Source organism: Diadema antillarum, unplaced genomic scaffold, assembly GCF_040938485.1.
Source record: "Diadema antillarum isolate AM-2024a unplaced genomic scaffold, OU_Dant_1.0 seq00001476_RagTag, whole genome shotgun sequence".
Lineage (NCBI taxonomy): Eukaryota > Metazoa > Echinodermata > Echinoidea > Diadematoida > Diadematidae > Diadema > Diadema antillarum.
The window spans coordinates 672,918-694,670 of NW_027272215.1; the positions used below are offsets into that span (position 1 = coordinate 672,918).

The window sequence follows — 21,753 nt, forward strand, 5'->3', positions numbered from 1 at the left end:
ACAACCATCCACTTTCTGGAAGGGAAATCACGCTCACGCTGCCTCATGGCGGTTGCCGTTGGGGCGCTACACATGACCTAGCAACCAGTCCTTTCCATCCTTCCATGTCCTTCGCATGTGTGACCGCTTCGCTCAGCTTCAGTCTTGTCCATTCTGTGATGTTGTCTTCCCATCTCTTCTTCTGTCTTCCCATCTCTTCTTCTGTCTTCCTCTCTTCCTTCCTCCTCTGACTGTTCCCTGGAGCACTGTCCTGACAAGCCCATCTCTTCTTGTTACATGGCCGAACCATTTTAGTTTACGTCTCTTGATGGTGGTGAGAAGATCTTCACAAGAACCAATGGCTAGGCCTTATTCTATTTTTGACTTCCTCATTGGTTATGTGATCTTTGTAAGGGATGCAAAGCAGTCTTCTGAAGGATCTCATTTCTGAGGCCTGAACCTGATGAACAACCATCGACTTCCTGGAAGGGAAATGTGAATGCACTAAAAAAGGACAGGAAAGTAGAAGTATGAGAGTAGAAGTACGATAGGAGTATGATTACTCACGTGAATGTTCAAATAGGTCCATAGCGAGAACAGCGAGATAGCCCCAATTAAGTGTGAACAAATAACATGGAGCTAATAAGCTGATAGAAAATTTGTCAAAGGGATTGTTCTTTCCTATGTGAAGCTCAAAGAAGGGTTGTCTAGAAGAATTTGAACTGACAATTCAAGACTTCAGAGATGCGGAAGTTGGATGATTGACCGATGGTGAACACTATGACAACACAAAAGCGAAAATGTTAAGATTGTGTCTCTGTACAAAGAAATACAAGAAAGAAGAATGGTAGGACAGTAGTTCACAAGAAAGCTCCGTATCGAATGAGATCCACGAACAAGACATCCAAAGTGAAGTGAAAGTGATAGAGGAATGTAGTATCATTCCATCTCACTTGGACAATACCATCCCTTACCCTCATGGTTTGGGAGCAACATGTGATAGTTTTGATGAAGCCATCATCCTGGATGATCACTCTTTGTCATCAGACTCAGATGCTCTTTCAGGATTGCCGACGAGCAATATTGGGCATCGTGATCCTGATAATTCATCTGTAGAGACTTTGCAGATCACCCGTGTGCAACAGGAAACCTGTTCAGATTCTGATGAATGTACCGAGTTCATCCTCAGCTCCAAATAACAGTCAAATAGGTGGAAAACAGATGAGGCAGTCATCAAGTCTTGAGGATTTGAATGTTTATTTTCATCGTGTTAATATTCAAGAGGAGATGATTGCCATCTTCAAGAGACCAGAAATCTTTTTTTTTAATTATTATTATTTGTGTTGTCTATCCTACGTTTTACATTCAGGGAATCCCATACATTGGGAACTTGGGCTACATCAATGCAGCTGTGCAGTTCCCTGTGCATTCTCCTCTCTTTGAAAAATACAACAGCCAAGATGAGCATACGATTCCAACCTTAGGCACCATTGTCATGGTTTACAAAGCAGAAGATCACACCTCATTGGTACAAGCAGTGTCAGCATTCAAGAAAATATTCTCTAAGTACCAAGATTACAAGCAACACAATACTGGGGAGGTCTTAAGAGAGGTTTTATCTGCATCCTGTCAAGTGTGGCCAGTGTTGCACTTTCTTCACGAGGTTTATCAATAAAATGTGAGAGTGATGTCTTGATGCTATCAAATAATGACATTGACGATATGTGCACTCTGGCACTGCAACCCATCTGTTGTTCAATTCTTTTGATTTTGGAGAGGCAGTGCCATGACCACCTACCTGGGGACAAGTACTGGGATCCTGATATGGGCGCACAAGAACAATTTACCACTGTTCAAAAAAAAGAATCTGATCGAAAAAGAGCTTTTGATTATTATTTAAACTTATTACATCAACCAAAGCCTTCAGCACATAACAATCACACTCAGAACAATGATAATGTGGACTAATAATCAATCTGTGCATGGATATATTTTATTTCAAATTCATACAGTAAATGTCATTCATATCCATCATGCCTTTCATAGCTGCTTATGTATGCCATTTTGTTGACATAAGCCTAGATCTTAATGATTTTCTTTTTAATGTACCAATGAAATTCAACTTAGAGAACCTGTTTCACACTTGTTTGCTATAAGTTACAATTTTTTCTAGATGACATAAATAGGGTCTACATACTACTGCCATTCCATTCTTTTTGGCAAGTGGTTACTCCCTGAAATTCCTGAGGAATGTCTCCAATAACTTGCAATGTTTGCATTTGTGGAGATGGTTTAAATGATTTAAATACTGTATAAGTGGTTTCTTTCGCGGTGGTTTTATTTTCACGCTTTGAGGTTGAACCGCGAATTTAACATCACGCGAAAATGTTTTGAACTCGTGGGTTGTTACAACGCCACCATTACCGACCGCGAATTTAAACACACGCGAAAAAGTCGGCACCGATGGAAACCACGAAAGTTTCTGTACGCGAAAGAAACCACTTTTACAGTAGAGAGTTCTCCCCCTTCTCTCTACCCGTTCCTCTCTCCCCCACCCACCCCAGGAGAAGCATATTGAGAAACGAAATAAAGTTTGTGACAGTGATGGAGTCAAAACAGATGTCAATACAGGGAGTGGTACAGAGAAGAGGAAAAAAAAAGCCTAGAAAATTTTGGACCTCACACTCAAAGTCGCCGATAATAATGAGTGAATCATCTGATGATACTGTTCCTTTGACAACAAAACAGGTATTTATATGTCATTACAATATTTGCCAGATCATATGGATTTTACCCATACACTTAAGCATCAACCTCTTTAAACCCACCGCGCGCTGCAGTAAATAGCAGTAAAAATGTGTAATTTCCTCCTTTCTTCAACCATATCTTCTGATTCGATCGGCCTAGTTCACCACCGGAAAGAGCATTAGAAAATTTAACTTTTCTTCTTTATGATGATGTAAAAATTAAGATTTTTTGTTGTTCCATTGCACCGTCATTTATTGCTCACTTTTCATTAATTTGGTCAAAATTTCTGTGGTATCGATCTTTCTTACTGAACTCTTCCGACTATATCTAGCGGTTTCTTGCCGGGAGTGGGCTATTTTTCATCACCGGAAAAAGATTGAAGTCCTTCAGGTTATTCTGAACAGTTTGATATATAAAGCATTTCCATTGGATGAATAATACCCCCGTCAAAAGATTAAACCAATTGGGAGCTTTGTCTCATTTTGGGAAGTTTGCTATGAGTTCCGCGGAAACCGGAATTGCACTGATTTACGTGTGTTACGTTGCCCACCGGTTGTGTTGCCTCCTGTCTGGCTCGGGCATAGCCGCAAATTTTGGTAAGTTTAACTTGTTTCTCTTTAATATTATATCACCAAAGTTATACCTGTTTATAAATAAACGTTTGAGGAACATTGTAAAGTATGTTGAGCCTGATGGCATGCACAGAATCGTTAAAAGGGATGATTGAATAAAATCCATAATTCTTTCGGTACGATGTCGTTACACTGAAATCTGCAGGCAGCCAGCGAACCGGGTCGTACCATCCTTGCTCAGGGGAAGTCAAGGGGTTTCAATAACGCGGATCAGCTGGCTGCGCTTACTGGGTACTCTCAGAACTCGTGCATTGCATGCATACAGAAGGAAAATAATTGTATTGAACTGTGTGTGTGTGTGTGTGTGTGTGTGTGTGCATTTGTATGTCTATATTAATGATTCATCATCTTTCTTAATCTTACTCATTTGATCGATGAACAGGCTTAGACTTAGTCCTAGCAGCGGTGGATCCAGGAATTCCCTAATTCTAGTAGAAACCTCTAAAGCCTAAACTAAAGGGGGGTGGGGCTCACTTTTTTCCATCGTCGGCCGCCGTCAGCAGAATCTCCAAAATTATGCTCAGTGGGGGGGGGGGGGGGCACTTTTTTCCCGTCACCGCACACCGACTAGCAAGAGAATCTTGAATGAAAATCATTCTCAATGGGGGGGGGGGGGGGGATATAGGGTTGATTTAACTATTCAAGCTTAAATTTGCCGACCTAGGGCCGTGAATTAGACGCAATCGAGAAGGGTGAGGTACCTCACCCAATTTTCCATAGAGACAGTGGTTAAGAACATCCACACAGCAATGGGTACTACAACCTTCCGTCTGTCTACGGAGGACGGCGTTAATGGCAAAATACAAAAGAGTCCTCCGGACAGACGGATCTTTCTGTCTAGCACTGACACTGCATTTCCTTTTTTTCTCTCACTTTGGTTTTAAAGAGACTCTGGGTCTGGCTTTCTTTTCTGTTTGTTTGTTTTCTTGTTTTCTTGCATCACTTCAAGGGAATAAAAGGAAATTCATTTGGCTGCAAAGCAAATTTACATGTATGCAAAATAATTACCTAAAAATGCAATTTGAAAAAATTCTGTGTAGCCTATAGATCTACTGTTTTCTCTTCGGCCCCCCAAAAAACCCAACAACAAAAAACACGATTTTAGCCCCAAGCCAAAGGAATTTGAGACAATTTTCTTTTTTTCTTTAAAAGTCATCAATAGACAAAAACAATTTCCTTTTGTTTTATATATCACAGACAGACCTCCACTGCCATCATCCTCTACTGCAGCTCATGATGTTCAGTCGGTGCTCAGCCAGAGACGAAATACTCTGATCAGCCAGGATGTACAAGCGAATGTTCAGTCGACCTGCTGCACAGCAAGATGCTAGAATTATAACTGGTAAAATCACTGCATGAATTTTTTGACTTCTCTGTCACTGTGCTATAAACTTAAAGTATCACTATATTTTTGTTTCTGTTCATGTTATGAATAGCCAGGCTAGGACTTAAACTGTATAATTTGCTTGGAATAAAAAAAAAAAAAAAGTCAATAATAGTTTTAGTCATACTGGCAGTTATTGTCATTTCAGTTTTGATTTATGCATATGTTGGGGAGACTGGGGAGAAGTGGGACATATTTTCAATTTTATGAATTCTACCCTGTAACTCCCAGAATATTTAGGATAGCCAGCTCCTGTTTACACGTCAAAGACAATGGGTACTGCGGTGTATTGTGCAGTAGTTTTTATTAGGCCTTCGTCTTTCCTCTGTATGTAATCAATGACTTTACAAACTGTTATTTGGGGAATTAGGGGGTGACTTGGGACACCCTGGGGAGAAGTGGGACACTGGCAGGGGTAAAGTGGGACAGTAAGAAACTTATTTGGGAGAAGTGGGACATCGTGGGGAGAAGTTGGACAGGGAGTGCAATAAGAATCGGTGTGTCAGTTTACCCCATTGGTAAAAAATACTAAAAATTAGCTCATAATCAGAGGTTTAGGTATTATCCTAAGAAATTTCGTGAATTCTTTTACACATCTACCAGACCATTATGTAACTCAGGTGTAATAGCTCCACAGCCTTGTATGGTATCTGTAAATTTACTTACCATTTCAAGAAGGCAGCAAGACCTGTGAAAAAAGGACACGTTTTTAAATCTAGATGAAGAGTGCTTAGCAACACCTGTTAAGGGATATTTCAAAAGCAGACTGTTCATCAGTTTATTAGTGTTTGAGTTATAGAGCTGTCCCACTGGCTTAGTGCAAAGAGCGCGGCGCGTTAAATGGCGCGTGAAATGGCGCGTCAAACGGCGCGTAAAAAATGAATAAAATATAGATTTTTGTGGCATTGCAAAAAGTTTTCTATTTTTCGAGTAATTGCTATTTGCGCTGTTGGTATTTATACATGTCGATCATTATACATATACATATACATATATACATATACATTAGCACAGCATAATTATGCCATAGGTATTGCATACACTGTAGCTGATGGGCGGTAGTGGAGCGTTACGGAAAGTCAGCATGACACCGTCAAAGTTACAGACCCAAAGTTAAACGAAATTTGCGGTGAGTAACTTTACTTGTTTTGGAAATTCTATTCTTTTTTGATGAAAACCACAAAACTAATTCAGTTTAGATTGTCCTAATCAATTTATTCGGCGTTGATTGATTCTAATCGTCTGTAGTTTTAGGAGCCATTCTGCGCGTGTTTTGGTGAAAATACCAGTGCAGTCCCACATATGGTATTTTATGTTTGCTGGCTAATCGGTCAACTGATTTGCCAGTAGGATAGACCGAATGAAAATCTGTCGGAAATTCACTGGCCTCTTATTTTATAAGGACGTCTGTAATTAATAGGGAAATGAGCGGCCAACCCTATTTAAAACTAGACGATTAGAATCAATCAACGCCGAATAAATTGATTAGGACATTCTATTGAATTAGTTTTGCGGTTTTCACAAGGAAATAAAATATGCAAAACAAGTATTAAAAGCTACTCACCACGAATTTCATTTAACTTTGGGTCGGTAACTTAGACGATGTCATGTCTATGGCTGTGCTATTAAATGTATGTAAGGTATACAATGACATGTACTACTTGTTAGAAAAAACATTTCTTACTTTTGATCCTTAATAGTTCGGAAACTATATATCAGATGACACTGTCGTGGATATGAGAAATAGCTTAATAGTGTACAATTTAGTTGGAGGTGATTTGAATACGAAAGCATAAATAGGTTTCAATAAATCCATGATTGATTTTAAAGTTATATTCCAGATTTTGGTCAAATTCTAATTCTCGGTAGAAAACTTGATCTTTAATTACACAGAAAGCAATGTTGTGTATCTGAGTGTGTGCTTACAATGACCTCGAACAATGGACATGGATACCACCTTCATGACCTTTTTCAGAGCTCTGCCGACTAAGCTTCTGGTCTCTTGCTCACAGGCACATGAATGCTTTATTAATGATTTATGTTGGATTGCCCTAGACACTGCTAACCTGAATTCATGGCAAAGGGTAAAATGCACGCACAAAAAAGTAAGCCCTGTTTCCATGTGCTTGCATACCACACGTTTCATTCCAGCTGACAATCATTTTCAAAATTTGTCTCAATGAGGCTATCACTAAATTTGGTATAAGCTTAAAATCTAAAGTTTTTTTAACACAATTGTTTACTAGTAATCTGACAAATTTATAGTTTTTTTTCGATACCATGAATTCAGACTAGCAGAGCCCAGGGCAAGCCACATGAATTGATAATAAAGTATTTATGTGCCCTGGAGCAAGAGACAAGAAGCCTAGTCGGCAGAGCTCTGAAAAAGTGGTATTCATGTCCATTGTTCAGGGTCATTGTAAGCACACACTCTGACCAAAATCTGGACCCTAACTTTAAAATTAATCATGGATTTAATGAAACCTATTCTTTCATATTCAAATCGACTCCAACTAAATTATTGTACACTATTCAGCTAAATCCATGACAGTGTTATCTGATTTAGTTTTCGAACTATTAAGGATCAAAAGTGGGAAATGTTTTTTTTTGTAACACGTAGTGCATGTCATTGTATGAATACCAACAGCGCAAATACCAATTGTTCGGAAAAGAATTGAGCTTTTTGCAACGCGCCGTTTAACGCGCTGATTGACGGGCCATTTAACGCGCCGCGCTTTTTGCACTAAGCCGTCCCACTTCACCTCCTGTTCCACTTCACCTCGGTCTTCATAAAATGTACTAGGGACCATGCACAGAGCCAAAAATTGTGTTCTTTTTGTAAATATTTCTTTCAGGTTATGGATCTGAGAAAGAAGAGGCGTGTGGATTATGCTTCAATTCACGACCATGGCTTTGAAGATGTCAGTGTGAACTTAAATGAACGTCTTCACGAAAAGAAAGACAAATGGTCCACAGCTACGCTATTCCGCTTGGAAGTCCTCGATGAAAGAATATCTGATAAAGGTGATGAAGTTTTAGTCCATTATGTCGGATGGGAAGATAAGTACAATGAATGGAGACTTAAAAGTGAAGTTGTAGATGTGAATGAGGAAAAATCAGATGCTCTGGAACTTGTGAAAAAGGATTTGCTTGTCAAGGTGAAAGAAAACCTCAATATTTCCCGTGTTCAGGACACCGAAGTTACTCTGCATATTCCCATACAAGTAGAAACATTCAATAGGTTTGTGGAGGTCATAAATGGTCATCCAGTCCGTTTGAAAAGGAAAGACATCTTCACAGCTGATTGGGCATCCGTTGCCACATTTCTAGGGACTGATTGGTTTTTTCGCATAGTCAATGCAGCAGGAGACTTTGCTTATGTTGTGGAGAGCACTATACAGATATGGATACATGAAAGAAGGTGCCTGGAACAATATGTTGTAAATGTGGAAACAAAACAACTTGACAAAAAACTACTCCATCGTGGACATCTTCTTGTTTTTCGTTTCGTGAAAGATCGAGGAAACAAGTTTGAACTAGGCAAAGTAGGGGTCACCTTATAAAGCATGGGCTTGTTATCTCATCTGTAACTTCCAAGTAATTCATGTACACATTCGGACAAATTCATATGGTTGTGTAGCTCATTAGACTTTCAAATTCATATTTAATTGAAACTTTGCCAGATATATCTGAGTTCAAACTGTGACTTTCAAGTAATTCAAGTACACATTCGGACCGATTCATATGGTTGTTTAGCTCATCAAACTTTCAAATTCATATTTAATTGAAACTTTTCCAGATATGCGTGTATCTGAGTTCAAACTGTGTGTGTACAATGATGTAACTTACACTGGTGTTTGAACTGGGTGGAAGTTTTGAAATCTTCCAACTGATTTAGATTTTTGATTGTGTTCATCGCTGACTCATTTTGGTCGATTCAACTTTGGACACACAGTACTTACAGTGAGAATTACACTGCTTGAATTGTGTAAGCTTCAATCTAAAAACCTAAGTTTCCAGCTGACTTTACTTTGTATTGAATTATGACTATTGTGCTAAAAATTACTGTTTAAACCCCCCCCCCCCCCAAAAAAAAAAAAAAAAAAAAATGAAACTGTTGACTGTGAAGCTAATTTTTTCCTCTTTGGCACTATACTTAGTATTTAGTGTAAGTTTTCTACCTGCAGTATTTGGTGCACCTTCTGGAACAAATTCAGAATCGTGGGTAATTTACATCAATTGCTTTACTTTGTACCAGCTAGTACGCGAAAGTGATATGGGACCTGGACTCAAACAGAGTGAATCTGTACTAAAGAAAATATTTCATTTGAACAGCATTGATGCAAAATATGCAGATGCTGGCATTGTTAAACGTCTCGATGACAAAATACGATATATTATGCGACCTGCATCAAAGGCTTTGAGTGCTGGTGGCAGGCAAGGTCAACAATTTTTGGACAAGTTGAAAAGCACCATATATAAATTAAATCTCGGTGGAGTTAAAAGACAAATGGAACATGAACTAGAAAATGAAAGGAAACGTAGGAAGGTAGCAGAAGACGAAGTTAGAGGCCAGAAAAGACAAGCGAAAGAATGCCAGAAGAGTGCAAAAACAGCACATGTGTTATTAGGAAGACTCCTTAAAAGACGCACAAACAAAAGGAAAGTCCTACCTAAAACAAAATATGGGCCAACCTGGAAAAGTGTACAAAAGAAAAACCTTAATGAAAGTGTGAACTTTGCTCGTGACCTGCTGGCAGAAGATAACATCAAAATCCAGAAAATGCTTGTAAAAGATCACTATGGAAATACTGTAGGCTACCATGATTATCCAACAGACGACTTGCCCTCTGGACCCTCGGTGGATCGGATGCTATACATAAAGGACTCAAACCTTATTTCAGATGATGCCTACCAAGAACTAGCCATAGAAAATCAACAATTCTTAAACCAATTCAAAGATCACCTGCCTATACGAACCAATTATCCATCACTTTATGCAATTCAACAACGCAGGGCAGAATTAAATGCCACATTTTCTGTACAGCTACTTCCAAACAAAAAAGGTGTTCAAGAGAGACTTGAAGTAAAACTCAGACGTTTCTTGGAAAGTGCTTGGCCGATAACTGATGATGAACTTGTAATCAAAATCACAGGTGATGGAACATCGGTTGGCCGTCTACATGTAACCAATTTTGGAATGACAGTAATTACAGATTCTTGGCGGTCGGATGACCTATTGTTAGCAATTGGAAAGATCCCTGAAAAGTACAACGAATTGGCAGATGCACTACAAGACATAGTACGAGATACCCAGTCACTTCAGGAAATTACAGTTCATGGCAGAACTATCAAACTGAAATACATTATTTGTGCTGATTTGAAATTTACTAATATCATCCTTGGCTTAGGTGCCTGCTCGGCAAATTATTGTTGTGTGTGGTGCCAAACACATAAAGGGGAATTTCACCGTCTCAACCAATCTGGAACTGCAAGGAACATATCCGAAATGAACCAGCTGTGCAAAAAGAAGAAAACCAAGAAAACGGAAAACTACAATTGTTTGCATGCTCCAATCTTCCCCCACATTCCAGTCACTCACGTCATACCAGATCCCCTCCATCTGTATCTCCGCATCTCGGACCAGCTGACCCGTCAACTTGTACTACGCATCAGGACAAACGACAACATTAAGAAGAATGACAAGAATGTTGACAAATTGAATTGCCCATCTATGTTGAAATTCGAACAGTTTGTCCAAAACCTCGGAATCGAATGGCAGTTTTATGTTGATAAACAAGGTTATCTCACTCATCAAGACTTCATTGGGCCACAGCATCAAAAAATTCAAAAGGCCATATGTTTAGAGGATTTTTATGGTTCTGATAATCCTAAGCTTGAAGATATCAAGTTTTTGTGGTCGAAATTTGGAGAGCTAGTTAACCAGATGAAAAAGGATATGACAGAGGACGAGTTGGTGGAATTCCAGTCACAAGCTTGTGCATGGGTTGACAAATTCTACCGAGTCCATACTTCAGGTGATATCACAGTATACATGCATGTATTTGCAAAACATGTCAGTGACTCAATCCGCCTTCATGGCAATCTCAGCAAGTTTTCACAACAAACTTTTGAAAAATTGAACGATCGAATAACTAGCTGGTATTTTTCTTCTTCAAATCGACGCAATATTGAAGCATTGAGACAAGTTATGAACATCCAAAATAGAGTTGAGTACCTGGAACCATCATGTAAACGTGAAGGTTACAGAAAGACATGCAGTGTGTGTGGAGTTTCTGGGCACAACAAGCGTACCTGTCCTGAAAAAAAACACAAAAAGCAACCAAACATGAATGTGGAGTTGTGCATTACTGATTATTCACATTAATGGCCTGCAAAATTCGGAAAACATTGGCCTTCACTTAAAGCCTTTTCTAAAGCTTCGCTAAAGTTTAGATAATGTTAGGCATATTGGACTACAGTGTATCCAATATTCAAATCTTACAAAAGCGTAGTGACAATAACATCTTTGTTATCATTGGTTGATTCTTTGGGAAAATTTGAATTTCACCTTTGAGGATATTTAAACCATTTCATGGTAATGTTTTCATTTTTCTTTAAAAAATGCCCTTCCCTTCTTAAAATGTAGTCATTGTATACTAGTATGAGAAACCTGCATAGGAAGATTATATCGTGCATTTTTCAGCTAATTCCACGAGTGAGAAGATTGGGAATTGATTTTATACCAAAAAGAAGTTTAACCCATAGATCATATTTTTCATTCAACATGAGTTATATGATACAGGCTTTAACTTGATGTTATTGCTAGTGAAGATTTTGATACCTTTTATATCGAAGTATGCAGTAACATGCAACATGACTACGATTACTTCTTTCTGATCAGTTTCTCATGGTTTGTTGTTTACTGTGATTCAACCATAGAGTTACATACTACGAAGACTAGAGTGAGTAGTACGCGTACCAGTGCATGTTATCAAACAGCCCTAATTGAACTACAGCGCAGTCCCTTTAGCGTGTGCACCTATGCGTAATTACACACATTGGTTGGGGCGATCTGACGCGTCACGTAGGCAGTAGCCAAGTAGTAGCCAGCTAGCTTTGTCTTCAGCATAGAGTTCAATGGTTGCACAGTCCCCTATTAAAATGTCAGGGCGCGTTCAATGAAGGGCGTCTCTTCCGGGTTAGTGCGCACTTTAGTACTTAGTAGTATGTAACTCTATGGATTCAACACATCTGATGATTCTGATCTAACATACTGCAATGAATATTAATATCTTATTGACAAGTAGAAGCCAGTAATTAGGCTTTTCATTAAATAGATTTGATTATTTGTAAAATATGTTCCACATACAGAGATGCCACTTTTCAGGAAATTTCCTGAATTCAGGAAATTTTTCCAAGGAAAAACAGAACTTCAGGAAATTTAAACAATGTTTGTACCTGAATAATAAGTGTAGAAGGGAAGAAAAGACTGTGAAAGAAGAAAATAATGATTACTACAGTACATTTGCGTCCATTCTTGTAGGTAAATTGCAATTATTATAAACAGGTGAGTGTTACAGATAGTAGTTCGGGAAATTTTGAATAGCACCCCTGGCATCTCTGCATATGTACAGTGAAACCTCGTTATAACAAGCTCGGATATAACGAGGTAATTTTTCAGGTCCCATTCTTTTTATACTCTTTGTTTTTATCCCTGATATAACGGGCTTGTACCGAAAGGTTGGGTTGCGTCGCGTCGCGTTGACGCGAACGCGACCATTCGGCCAAAGCTCCCCCGGTTTGACCGAAAGGGTGCGTTGGGAGCGTTGGGAGCGTTGGCGTCAACGTGACGCGACGCGACGCAACCCAACCTTTCGGTACAAGCCGATATAACGAGATACCCGATATAATGAGGAAATTTCTGTGGTCCCAAGGAGCTCGTAACGAAGTTCCCCTGTAAATGAGTGCTACAATTTTAGTGTTATGGAAACTACTGTAAAATTTTTCCATTCAGTATTGCTATTTCTGAGCAAATAATGAATTTGTTAGTATATTTATTGCATTGGCTTGTGTTGCCAAATGTAGTTCAGTTTAGTGCCTAAAATTGTTCTGCCATTGAAATTCTATCACATTTGAATAAATTGTTGGAAAAAGAAACCAAACTTCCACGTGTAGTATTTGTATTAAAATTATCAAAATTTTGAGAGCCAGAGGAAGCAATAAGCAGTCTTGGGGTCAGTGAGAAATCGAGTTATCTGATATGAAAGTGTAGACATTCCAGAAACAAAACATGAGGAAGAAACAAATAAAAAGAGCAGAGGAGAGAAAGCAATTGAGAGAGAAAGAGGGGGGGGAGAGAGTGTGCAAGAGAGAGAGAGTGTGTGCAAGAGAGAGAGAGACAGAGTGTGTGCAAGAGGGGGAGAGAGGAAGGGATGGGGGGGGGGGCAGATTTCGACAAGTATAAGGAGATAGATGAAATTATGAGAGAACGAGTGAAAGAATGGGAGAGAGAGGAACCCAACACTGGAAATATCAATTTGTTATGTACAAAAGACATTCCTCTTTTTTCCCAGAGAATTGTAAGGTTTATTTATACGGGTAAGAAATTTGAAATGAGATTGCAGCAATTTGAGCCAGATTTCTCATTTCTAATTCATAGATTACATGTCAATATAATAATGCAAGATTCATGGAGACAATATACAGAATGACTACACGAATTACAACATCTAAAACTCCAAAGATTATGAATATTTCCATGTCATTTGCAGGTCAATGGACTGACTGGTTTGATCAGATCATTTTGTAAAGCTGTTCTCACAATAAGTTTTTGGAATAAATTCCATATAAGTAGAAAGAAAGTAACCGAGAAAAATCATTTTTGAATACATAAAGTGAACCAAAAAAAAAAAATCTGAAATGGGATTTGAACCTGCAAACCTCGGTTTATCAGTCCAGTGCTCTACCAACTGAGCTATTCAGTCTTTTGCAAACATGTTCGTTGTAAAAATGATTTATTTTGTTTGTATCTAAACTTGAAATATAATATCCACAAAATACCATATCTAATCACATACTAGTATCTAAACATCCTGTAACCACCAACAAAACATAACTGGACCTATTTTGTTAGCTTTATAGGGGGCAGTAGATGCATGTATACATGCATGCACACGTTAGCACGAGCGCTGTTCGCTCGGCTGTGTCTAGCGGGCCAGACCCGGGCTCGGCTAACGTTAGCTGAACGCTCATGCCCCACATTAGACGGCGAGGGCAGCCGTTTCCTATCCTAGCCTTTAAAAAAGTAAAAAGTGATAGAATTTTTTTTTTTTTATATCTGAAGAAAAAAAAAAAATCTGAGCAATTGCAGAATACCCCAGCACTCTTGTGCGTGCTTCCCCTTAATAACGTGTTTCTATGGCCGTACGCTGACGGAATAAAGCACAGTGTCTATGGGAGACACGCTCGGAATGAAGGATTGCCGGGGTATTCTGCAATTTAGCCAAAAAATCTGCTGCAAAAGAAACAGTTCCGATGCAGTCAGTGCGTGACCGGGTAAATAAATCGCCTTCGTGTCCCTGCCACGTAAATAGGCACCGAGCTCCGTACGTGTCACCCCCTTACTCTAAATAGAACGGTCGCGGACCTGACGCGATCCAATCAGATCCACTCAGAGTCAACCGCACAGCTGATCGGACATTGTACGCTTAGTCGGTTAGTGTATGCGCGTACAGCTGACCCGGCTGATTAAAAGCTTCAAATTAGGTGAAAGAAATCGGGGTTCTAAAATTCATATGATAGACTCTTTAAATAAAAAGGAAGGAATTCACAACGATGGTTCAAGGTGAAATCATGGATTAGACAAATTTTGTGGTATTAGTGCACTTGATTTAGCTCTCGATCATTTCTGGCCACATCAGGTGGGAGCAAAATGCGGTACGCCTTATTCTGTGCCCTGATTTTCTGGCCAAAAACCAGACAGCCAGCCCCAGACCCATAGAGATCATTCTCCACCCGCTTTCGGACCTCTCTTCAGTACCTGAAGACAAGGTCTGGTGCCCCGTGCGTGCCCTTTAGTGGTACCTCGCCCGCACTAACTCAAAGCGACAAGGGCACCAGCTTTAATTTTCAAAAGAGCCTTTTTCCCTCGCATCCTTTGACACAATCTCTGCGTGGATTGTGGAAGCCATCAAGGCCGCAGGCCCATCGGCCATCCTCACGGACAGACATAAATGGTGTTGAAGTTCCCCTGCTATTAACTGGAGATCCTGCATATCCACTCATAAAATGGCTTATGTAAGGGTATCCAGACAATGGACACTTGACGGCAGCTCAGCACAACTTCACAAATCGCCTTAGCAGGGCAAGAATGAGGGTTGAACGAGTGTTCGGTTTGCCTGAAGTCTCGCTAGAGGAGTCTCGCTAGAGGAGTCTCAACAAACTCAATGAGAGCAAGGTAATGTACCATATCAACCCTTTATATTCTAAAATCATCATTTAACAATTCTTTCTTTACATCCATTCTCAGTGACCAGAAGATGATTGTTTCCCCCCCCCCCCCCCTAATTTCGATATCCTGCTCTCTCAAAATGTTCCCAAATATGGAGAATATTAAATGTTCTCTCTAAATCAATATTGGCATTAATACCTGTACTCTCAAGCTTACTATACATTACAAATGCATAGTAGTACTACAACCCCCTACCGCCTCAATTGCCTCCTCCCTCCCCCCCCCCCCCCCCGAGATTTTTTTCTTTTGCTTCAGAAGCCAGTCATGTTATATCCCTACACCCATTCTTAATTTTGAAGCCAGGAAAGACATAGCATACAAAGAGATGCCATACAGTAAAGAAAAAACAAAATAAACAAAAAAATCCTTTGTTACAAAACAGTATGTTTGGCTACACACATTCCATTTCCCCCTTCCTCCCCCATACTGAAGACAGAGGCATTGAAAAAGATCATTTTCAGCCCTACTCAGAAGGGGAAAAAATGGATTTGCTCAAGAAAAATTCTGTGAGTTCTGTTTTAAAGAAGATCCCCAAAAGCCATAAGACAAGAAATTTGTGATTTAAAGAAGACTCCATCTTGCCACAAAGGTCAAGAACAACATAAAATACAAGACCATGCATATGAAACTAGGACTAAGTTGGAACTTTCTTTGAAAGCCGACTGAAATGCATGCTAGTGATTTCTGCAAAGAGGTGTAATGCCACAAGTGAGGAAGTAAAAGAAGTTGTGCAGCGATAGTCAAGAAATTTGAGAGTAGGACATCAGCAAGGAATGAAAGAAGATTTGTTGTTAATTTGACACAAGACTACAAGATTAAGATATTTTTAAATATGTACTTTATTTTTTTTCTCTTTTATTTCTTAATTGCAAATTCATAAATTCATTTCAAAAATTATACATTAGTCTATAAGATTTTCATAAAATTGCAATATAAACTTCTGCATTTTTGTGGGAATTTTGAAGTGAATGTTAAAGAGTGCAGCCTCTACTGGGGAGAAGGTTTGGAAAGATTTTGTTAATGCAGAAAGTCGAAGGAGACAATAATATGCAGGACATTAAGAAACAAAAGTGTGAACTGCTATTGTCAGAGGATGAATTGAAGTTCTGTTTTTAAAGGATGAATGTAATATACACACCCTCCATGCTTGGAAATGGCAGAAATGCCAAGTTATTCCACAACATAAGGAGTCACACCCTGCAGAGAGACATATCTCCCAAGTTTCTCAAAAAAAAGGAAGCATACTCCTCCCGAGTATTATCATTTGGGGAAGAATCTCTGGCAATCTGAGCTAAAATCTTAAAGAAGAAGTGCTTTGAATGACGAATGATGAAATAGGATGAACAGTGGGGGAAGATCTACTTATCACAATACTGGAGTGCTGATTTGCATTACACCATGTACAACCTGCGCTGTGATTGCGAAGAGAGAGGTCTAGCATTATTAATAGGCTAAACCAGTTTATCCAAAAAAAAAAAGAAAACAAAATCAGACAGCAAAAATTTTTCGGAAGGGTTAGAGCAAGTCCTCCCATGGTTGGAGGCGCATCCTCTATATGAGGGAGAAATGATTCACAAATGCCAAGAGAGAGAGCCTGGCAGACCATCATTCAGTGAAGACTTTTCACCTACTGTTGAAAAATGCACTTAAGATTTTTGTGACACCATGCGCGCGGGGTAGGGGGCTACAATCCAAAGTTGAACAAGTGGAATCACATCACAGTACATCTTAGCTGGATCATGAATTACACTGTAATTGAAGGAGAGATGTGTGTGTGTGTGTGTGCGTGTGCGTGTGCATGTTGAGGAGTGACACACGAGAGTTTACATGCATCCAGGTAACAGTAAAGAATTAAATACTTTTGCATGGCCCTGGCCCACGAGTTAGTCCTTCTCATCATATTTAAATGTATGCAATGATACATTTATCGTTAACAGCTATGTTATCCCAATTCAACGTGTATGGCCATGTAGATATATGATTTACTGATAATAATTAGCAGAGACTGTAGCATCTATGTTGTGGGAAAGGTAATTGTGTTGGCCCACTATAAGAACATTGGAACACCTACAAAATATTGCAAGTTAAGGAAGCAAACGGGAGATCACATCAACTTTACAAGCATTACATTACGATCAACAAAGTTGGTCCAATTGAGTCTCCTGCAGTGCATATTGGATGCATTCACTGGCACAGAAAGGGTTGAGGTATAAGACATGCTGCTCCAGCAAAGCAGGCAACATTCCAAGATACCACCCTTGGCCATACTATTATACATACAGAGGCCACACATACTGATTTACTCTGATGGCACTGATGGCAACTTATGGATTTAGTCTTTACATTATGAGTTGATGAGCCAAACGAGTAAAAGTGACCATTATAGTAACCATGCAATTTTACTAACTTCTTCAGAGCTATCCATTCTTCCTTTTGCATTTTGTTTGATGAGACATATTAAGTGAATGCTGGCATTAGTCTGGCAAAATATGCTGTTGTTCTGGATGGATGCTGTTGGGTGTATTTTTGATGTCCACTTGAAGAAATACATGTATTATTTCAGACTGAGAGTGTAGAATAATAGCGATGTCTTGCGGAGTGTCATTTCTGTTGCAGATACAATAATAATAATAATAATAATAATAATAATCATAATTATAATTATAATAATAAGAAAATTAGGGCTTTCTTCCTTTGCAGAAAAAGCAATACATGTAGTGACTCTAGTACTTCTAGCTGGTTATCAGAAGTGTGACATTCAGTCACTCTGTAGAGTGCAAAGGCTTTCTCATCCAATCACAAGACTTCTTGCTTTTTCAGTGATGTGCAGCTACAAGCGCGCTAGTCAAGGACTAGAACTCAGTTTGTCAACAAACGGGTGAAAATTGTGTGAATGTTACAAGTAGCCATATGCAGGAATTCAAGATCGCATATCATCTCAACAAACATCAAGCAAAACACACAACTGATTCCATGACATTTGCTCCTGCGACAACTGTTCCCATGAAATATCTTCATACTATTCTACCCATAAACATGACCCTAACCCTAATCCCAATTGTCACATCGAACTAAACCTAAAACCCTATCACAAATATACCCATAACTCTAAGTCCTTGAAGAAAATCAGACCGGAGGAACTGACACAGGAGCAAATGTTGTGTCACCTAGAAACCAAGCACACATACGAAAACAGAGAGAGGGACACACACTCATACACGTACTCATACAGACAGAACTCAAATTCTCTTAACTCGTCAGGAAAACATCTTTGCCTCATACAAATTAGTCCCTATTTCTAATCTAACAAAGGGTGTAAGGATAGGTACGCTTATCAAGGACCATGTTAAATAATAGTGAAAAGTAGATAAGATCTAGGTTGTAACATAGCTCTTCCTAGAGAATGTTCAGTTGTGTCGACAACATTCAGTTGTGTTGACAACATACAGATACCGTGTAACCATCTCAAATCATTTAAGGAGTTTGTTGTCTTGAACTAATCACTAACACTACATAGAGTATGCATGATAACCTTATTTATCTCCTGGTTACTAAATCATCAGGGTCCTTTTATTATTTTCCAACAATTTACCTTTACCAACTCTAATCTGTCACACTTTATTGAGCTTGATAAACCCCTGTGATCTCAACAAATGCTAGTGAGATAAATATCAAATTGCAGCTAGTAATATTAATTTGACACAATAACATACTTTGGATAGCAAAGACAGAATATACATAGGCTTAAGCACTTCAGCTGTTCACTAGTGCATGAAAACAGAATCTCTCTCAAACGTATCAAGTTTGTAGAATCCAGTGTCGGTTGAAAAGGACGAATTTTACACTTCATCACACATCACTTCATCCAACAGCTGACACATGCTTCATCGCATCATTAATTTTGCTGCTTTAAGCGGACAGACAAACCTCACTTTGAGCACATTCGGAACATGCGAGGAAAGCGAAAGCGAAAGCTGCATATCACCAGGCCTGCTGGTCGTTGGGAGTCAACGTATCTTTGATGGCTCTAGCTGCTGCTGCAAGGATGTTGCTCCAAAGAAACTTGCTGCCTGCCACAGAAGAGAGCAATGTTGATGGCACAAGATGATCTCGACGTAGATGATTAGCCGAGGCTGCTTCGCAGTGGATGTCTCCTGTTCTCGCGAGAATTTGATGAGCCAAGACTCAGAGGGTGTATTTCTGGCTGGCAGCCGCTCAGGGTAAGGCAAACCTTGTTACCTTCACCACAGAGCTCACAATCCTGCCAGAACCACTCTCTCCGAGGGCAGCATCGCCTTGAGGTCTACGAAGATCTTGCGTCCTTGAGGAAGCCGTCTAGAGGGCAGCTTGGCTCAACAGCTTTGAGATGAACCTTGTCTGAATTCCATGACATAACTATATAGGCAGGTCAATTATCACAGTGGTGTTTCAAAAGCTGTTCAAACATTCAAGAAATGCTGTCATAAAAATCATGAACTAAATCATAATGACACATGCAGTTCAGCTTTCAGCAACCGGACAATAAAGATAGCAGTTTCTCCCTACACAGTGCAAAAGTAAGATGTGTTCACACCTCTGCTAACTGAAGAATTGTGCATTCCCATTTTAAAAGTTGTCCATTTCCACAAGTCTGTCACACTGAGGCAGGAGTCTGTAAAAACTGATGCAGGGTCATGTTATCACATACGTTCCTATCAGTGTCTTTGATTTTATCTTTTTTTTGTTTTTGATTTTACAGGCACATTCTGAACGAGATCAGTGTGTCCAAGTTCCTTTGCCCACAAAATGCCAGAGAGCATGACATCTTGGCACCAGATGAATCACTCTGCACAATGCCAGGCTGAAACCATTCACCAATCATCAAAGTCATCTGGCAAATCTTCTAACTCCTCTGCAGGCAAATTGAAAATCAAATTGATCTCAGAACTACCACATCTTGCACCATCCTTTTGGATGATATCTGGCGCAACCTGATGACAGTCGTGGGGTTTGGCGTTGTTCTGAATATTCTTCAAGACACCACCTGCCGAAGTATCAAAAGTCCTTTCAGTCAATGTCCTGGCCTGCTCCATCACCACCTCTGGCGCGTTTCGATTCTTATCACTGTTCCTTTGCATGTGGTCTCTATCATTTCTCAAAGTCTGACTTGTCTTCTTGCTGTCAGTGCTGTGCCATACCTTGCTCTGGATAACACTGCTGTGGTATTCACTGCCATTCCCATACCACTCTGCTTTTCCTTCTCTGCTGGTAGGGGGAGCACAAACTGGATCTCTTTGAGTCTCTGTACCAAGGTCCTTATAAACAGCACTGTGATGTGAGTATGGAAGAGTGGTATCCTTTTCTGCTCTGGAAAGAAAGTCTGTGTTTTCCTCTTCAGATTCCTCCGAGTCAGATTCTAGCGTTGCATACTTTGACCACTTGCTCAAGCCGCTGGCGGTCTCTTTGGCGCAGGAAGACACTGCGCTCATTCCTGGGGTATCACAAGAATCTGGCATCCACCGAGGATCGTGTGTCCATGCATTCGCATCATGGTTTCGTTTTTGGCTCGCCATAGCAGAGGGACTGCCTAGCTGCTGCTTGTTTTCTGGTCTTCTGGAAGACTGTCCAAACAGATTGTATGTGTCACCAGTGCGACCACCAGACTCCAGATAATGAGCAGGAATGCCTTTCTCACTGCTCCTGCTAGGGTCAGTCATCCGCCCAGCCTCCTTGTGCTGTGGTATGTGGCCAGCAGTTGGCAAATTCCCATCATCAAATGTCTCCTTCCCATTTTGAATACTGCTGCTCAAGTTGCATGGAATTATCAGAGCGTTCATCAGTGGCATACCATGTCTGCAAATAACAATAAAAGAATAAAGTAGCACAATTTATCTTTTACCCCTCAGTTACTGGTAATTGGGGCATGCAAAAAATAAATAAATGAATAAATAAAATAAAGCCACAAATCTAACAAACTGAAAAACATATAATACATATGTACCTATTGTATGTGTAAGAACAGCCATTATATCGAAACTTAACATACGTGTATAGGTCACAAATACATGCCAACTATCTGAGAGCTCAAAATTTAGTATACCTGAATCATTGCAGGATTAGAACAAAACATCCCTTCCTTCACCAGACAATATGATATGGTATCAATAAGAATGTATTACCAAAGTTTCAAGAATCAGGTGTTGAAGTTGAAGGCGAGTTCCGAGCAAGTATTTTCGATGACTGGAAAAAACTTTGATACAAAGTTATGCACAACACTTGATGACATTCATACTATCCACTTCCCTGTTGGGAACATTTCTGTAATGTACAAATGTGCATTACAATTCATGGATGCTTCTTTCCTACAGCCTAGTTACAAAGTGCTGCATTCACCTGCTCCCTCCAATTAAATTCCTCGGGCAGGAATTCACTTAGATGTTGCTAGGTAGGGCAAGCCTCCTGCAACTTTTGTGGTTGTCAAGGGGTATTGTTTTGAACAAAGCATGCTAAGAATTTGA

The 21,753-nt window shown here is 39.6% G+C and overlaps 1 long non-coding RNA gene across 1 annotated transcript; it reads left to right on the top strand.

Moving 5' to 3' along the window:
- The first annotated feature begins 3,029 nt into the window (after nucleotides 1-3,029).
- Nucleotides 3,030-8,759, top strand: LOC139709882 (uncharacterized). The gene is made up of 3 exons (XR_011709418.1): nucleotides 3,030-3,323; nucleotides 4,557-4,701; nucleotides 7,599-8,759. It is a non-coding gene; the product is annotated as an uncharacterized lncRNA (long non-coding RNA).
- Nucleotides 8,760-21,753: the final 12,994 nt, after the last annotated feature.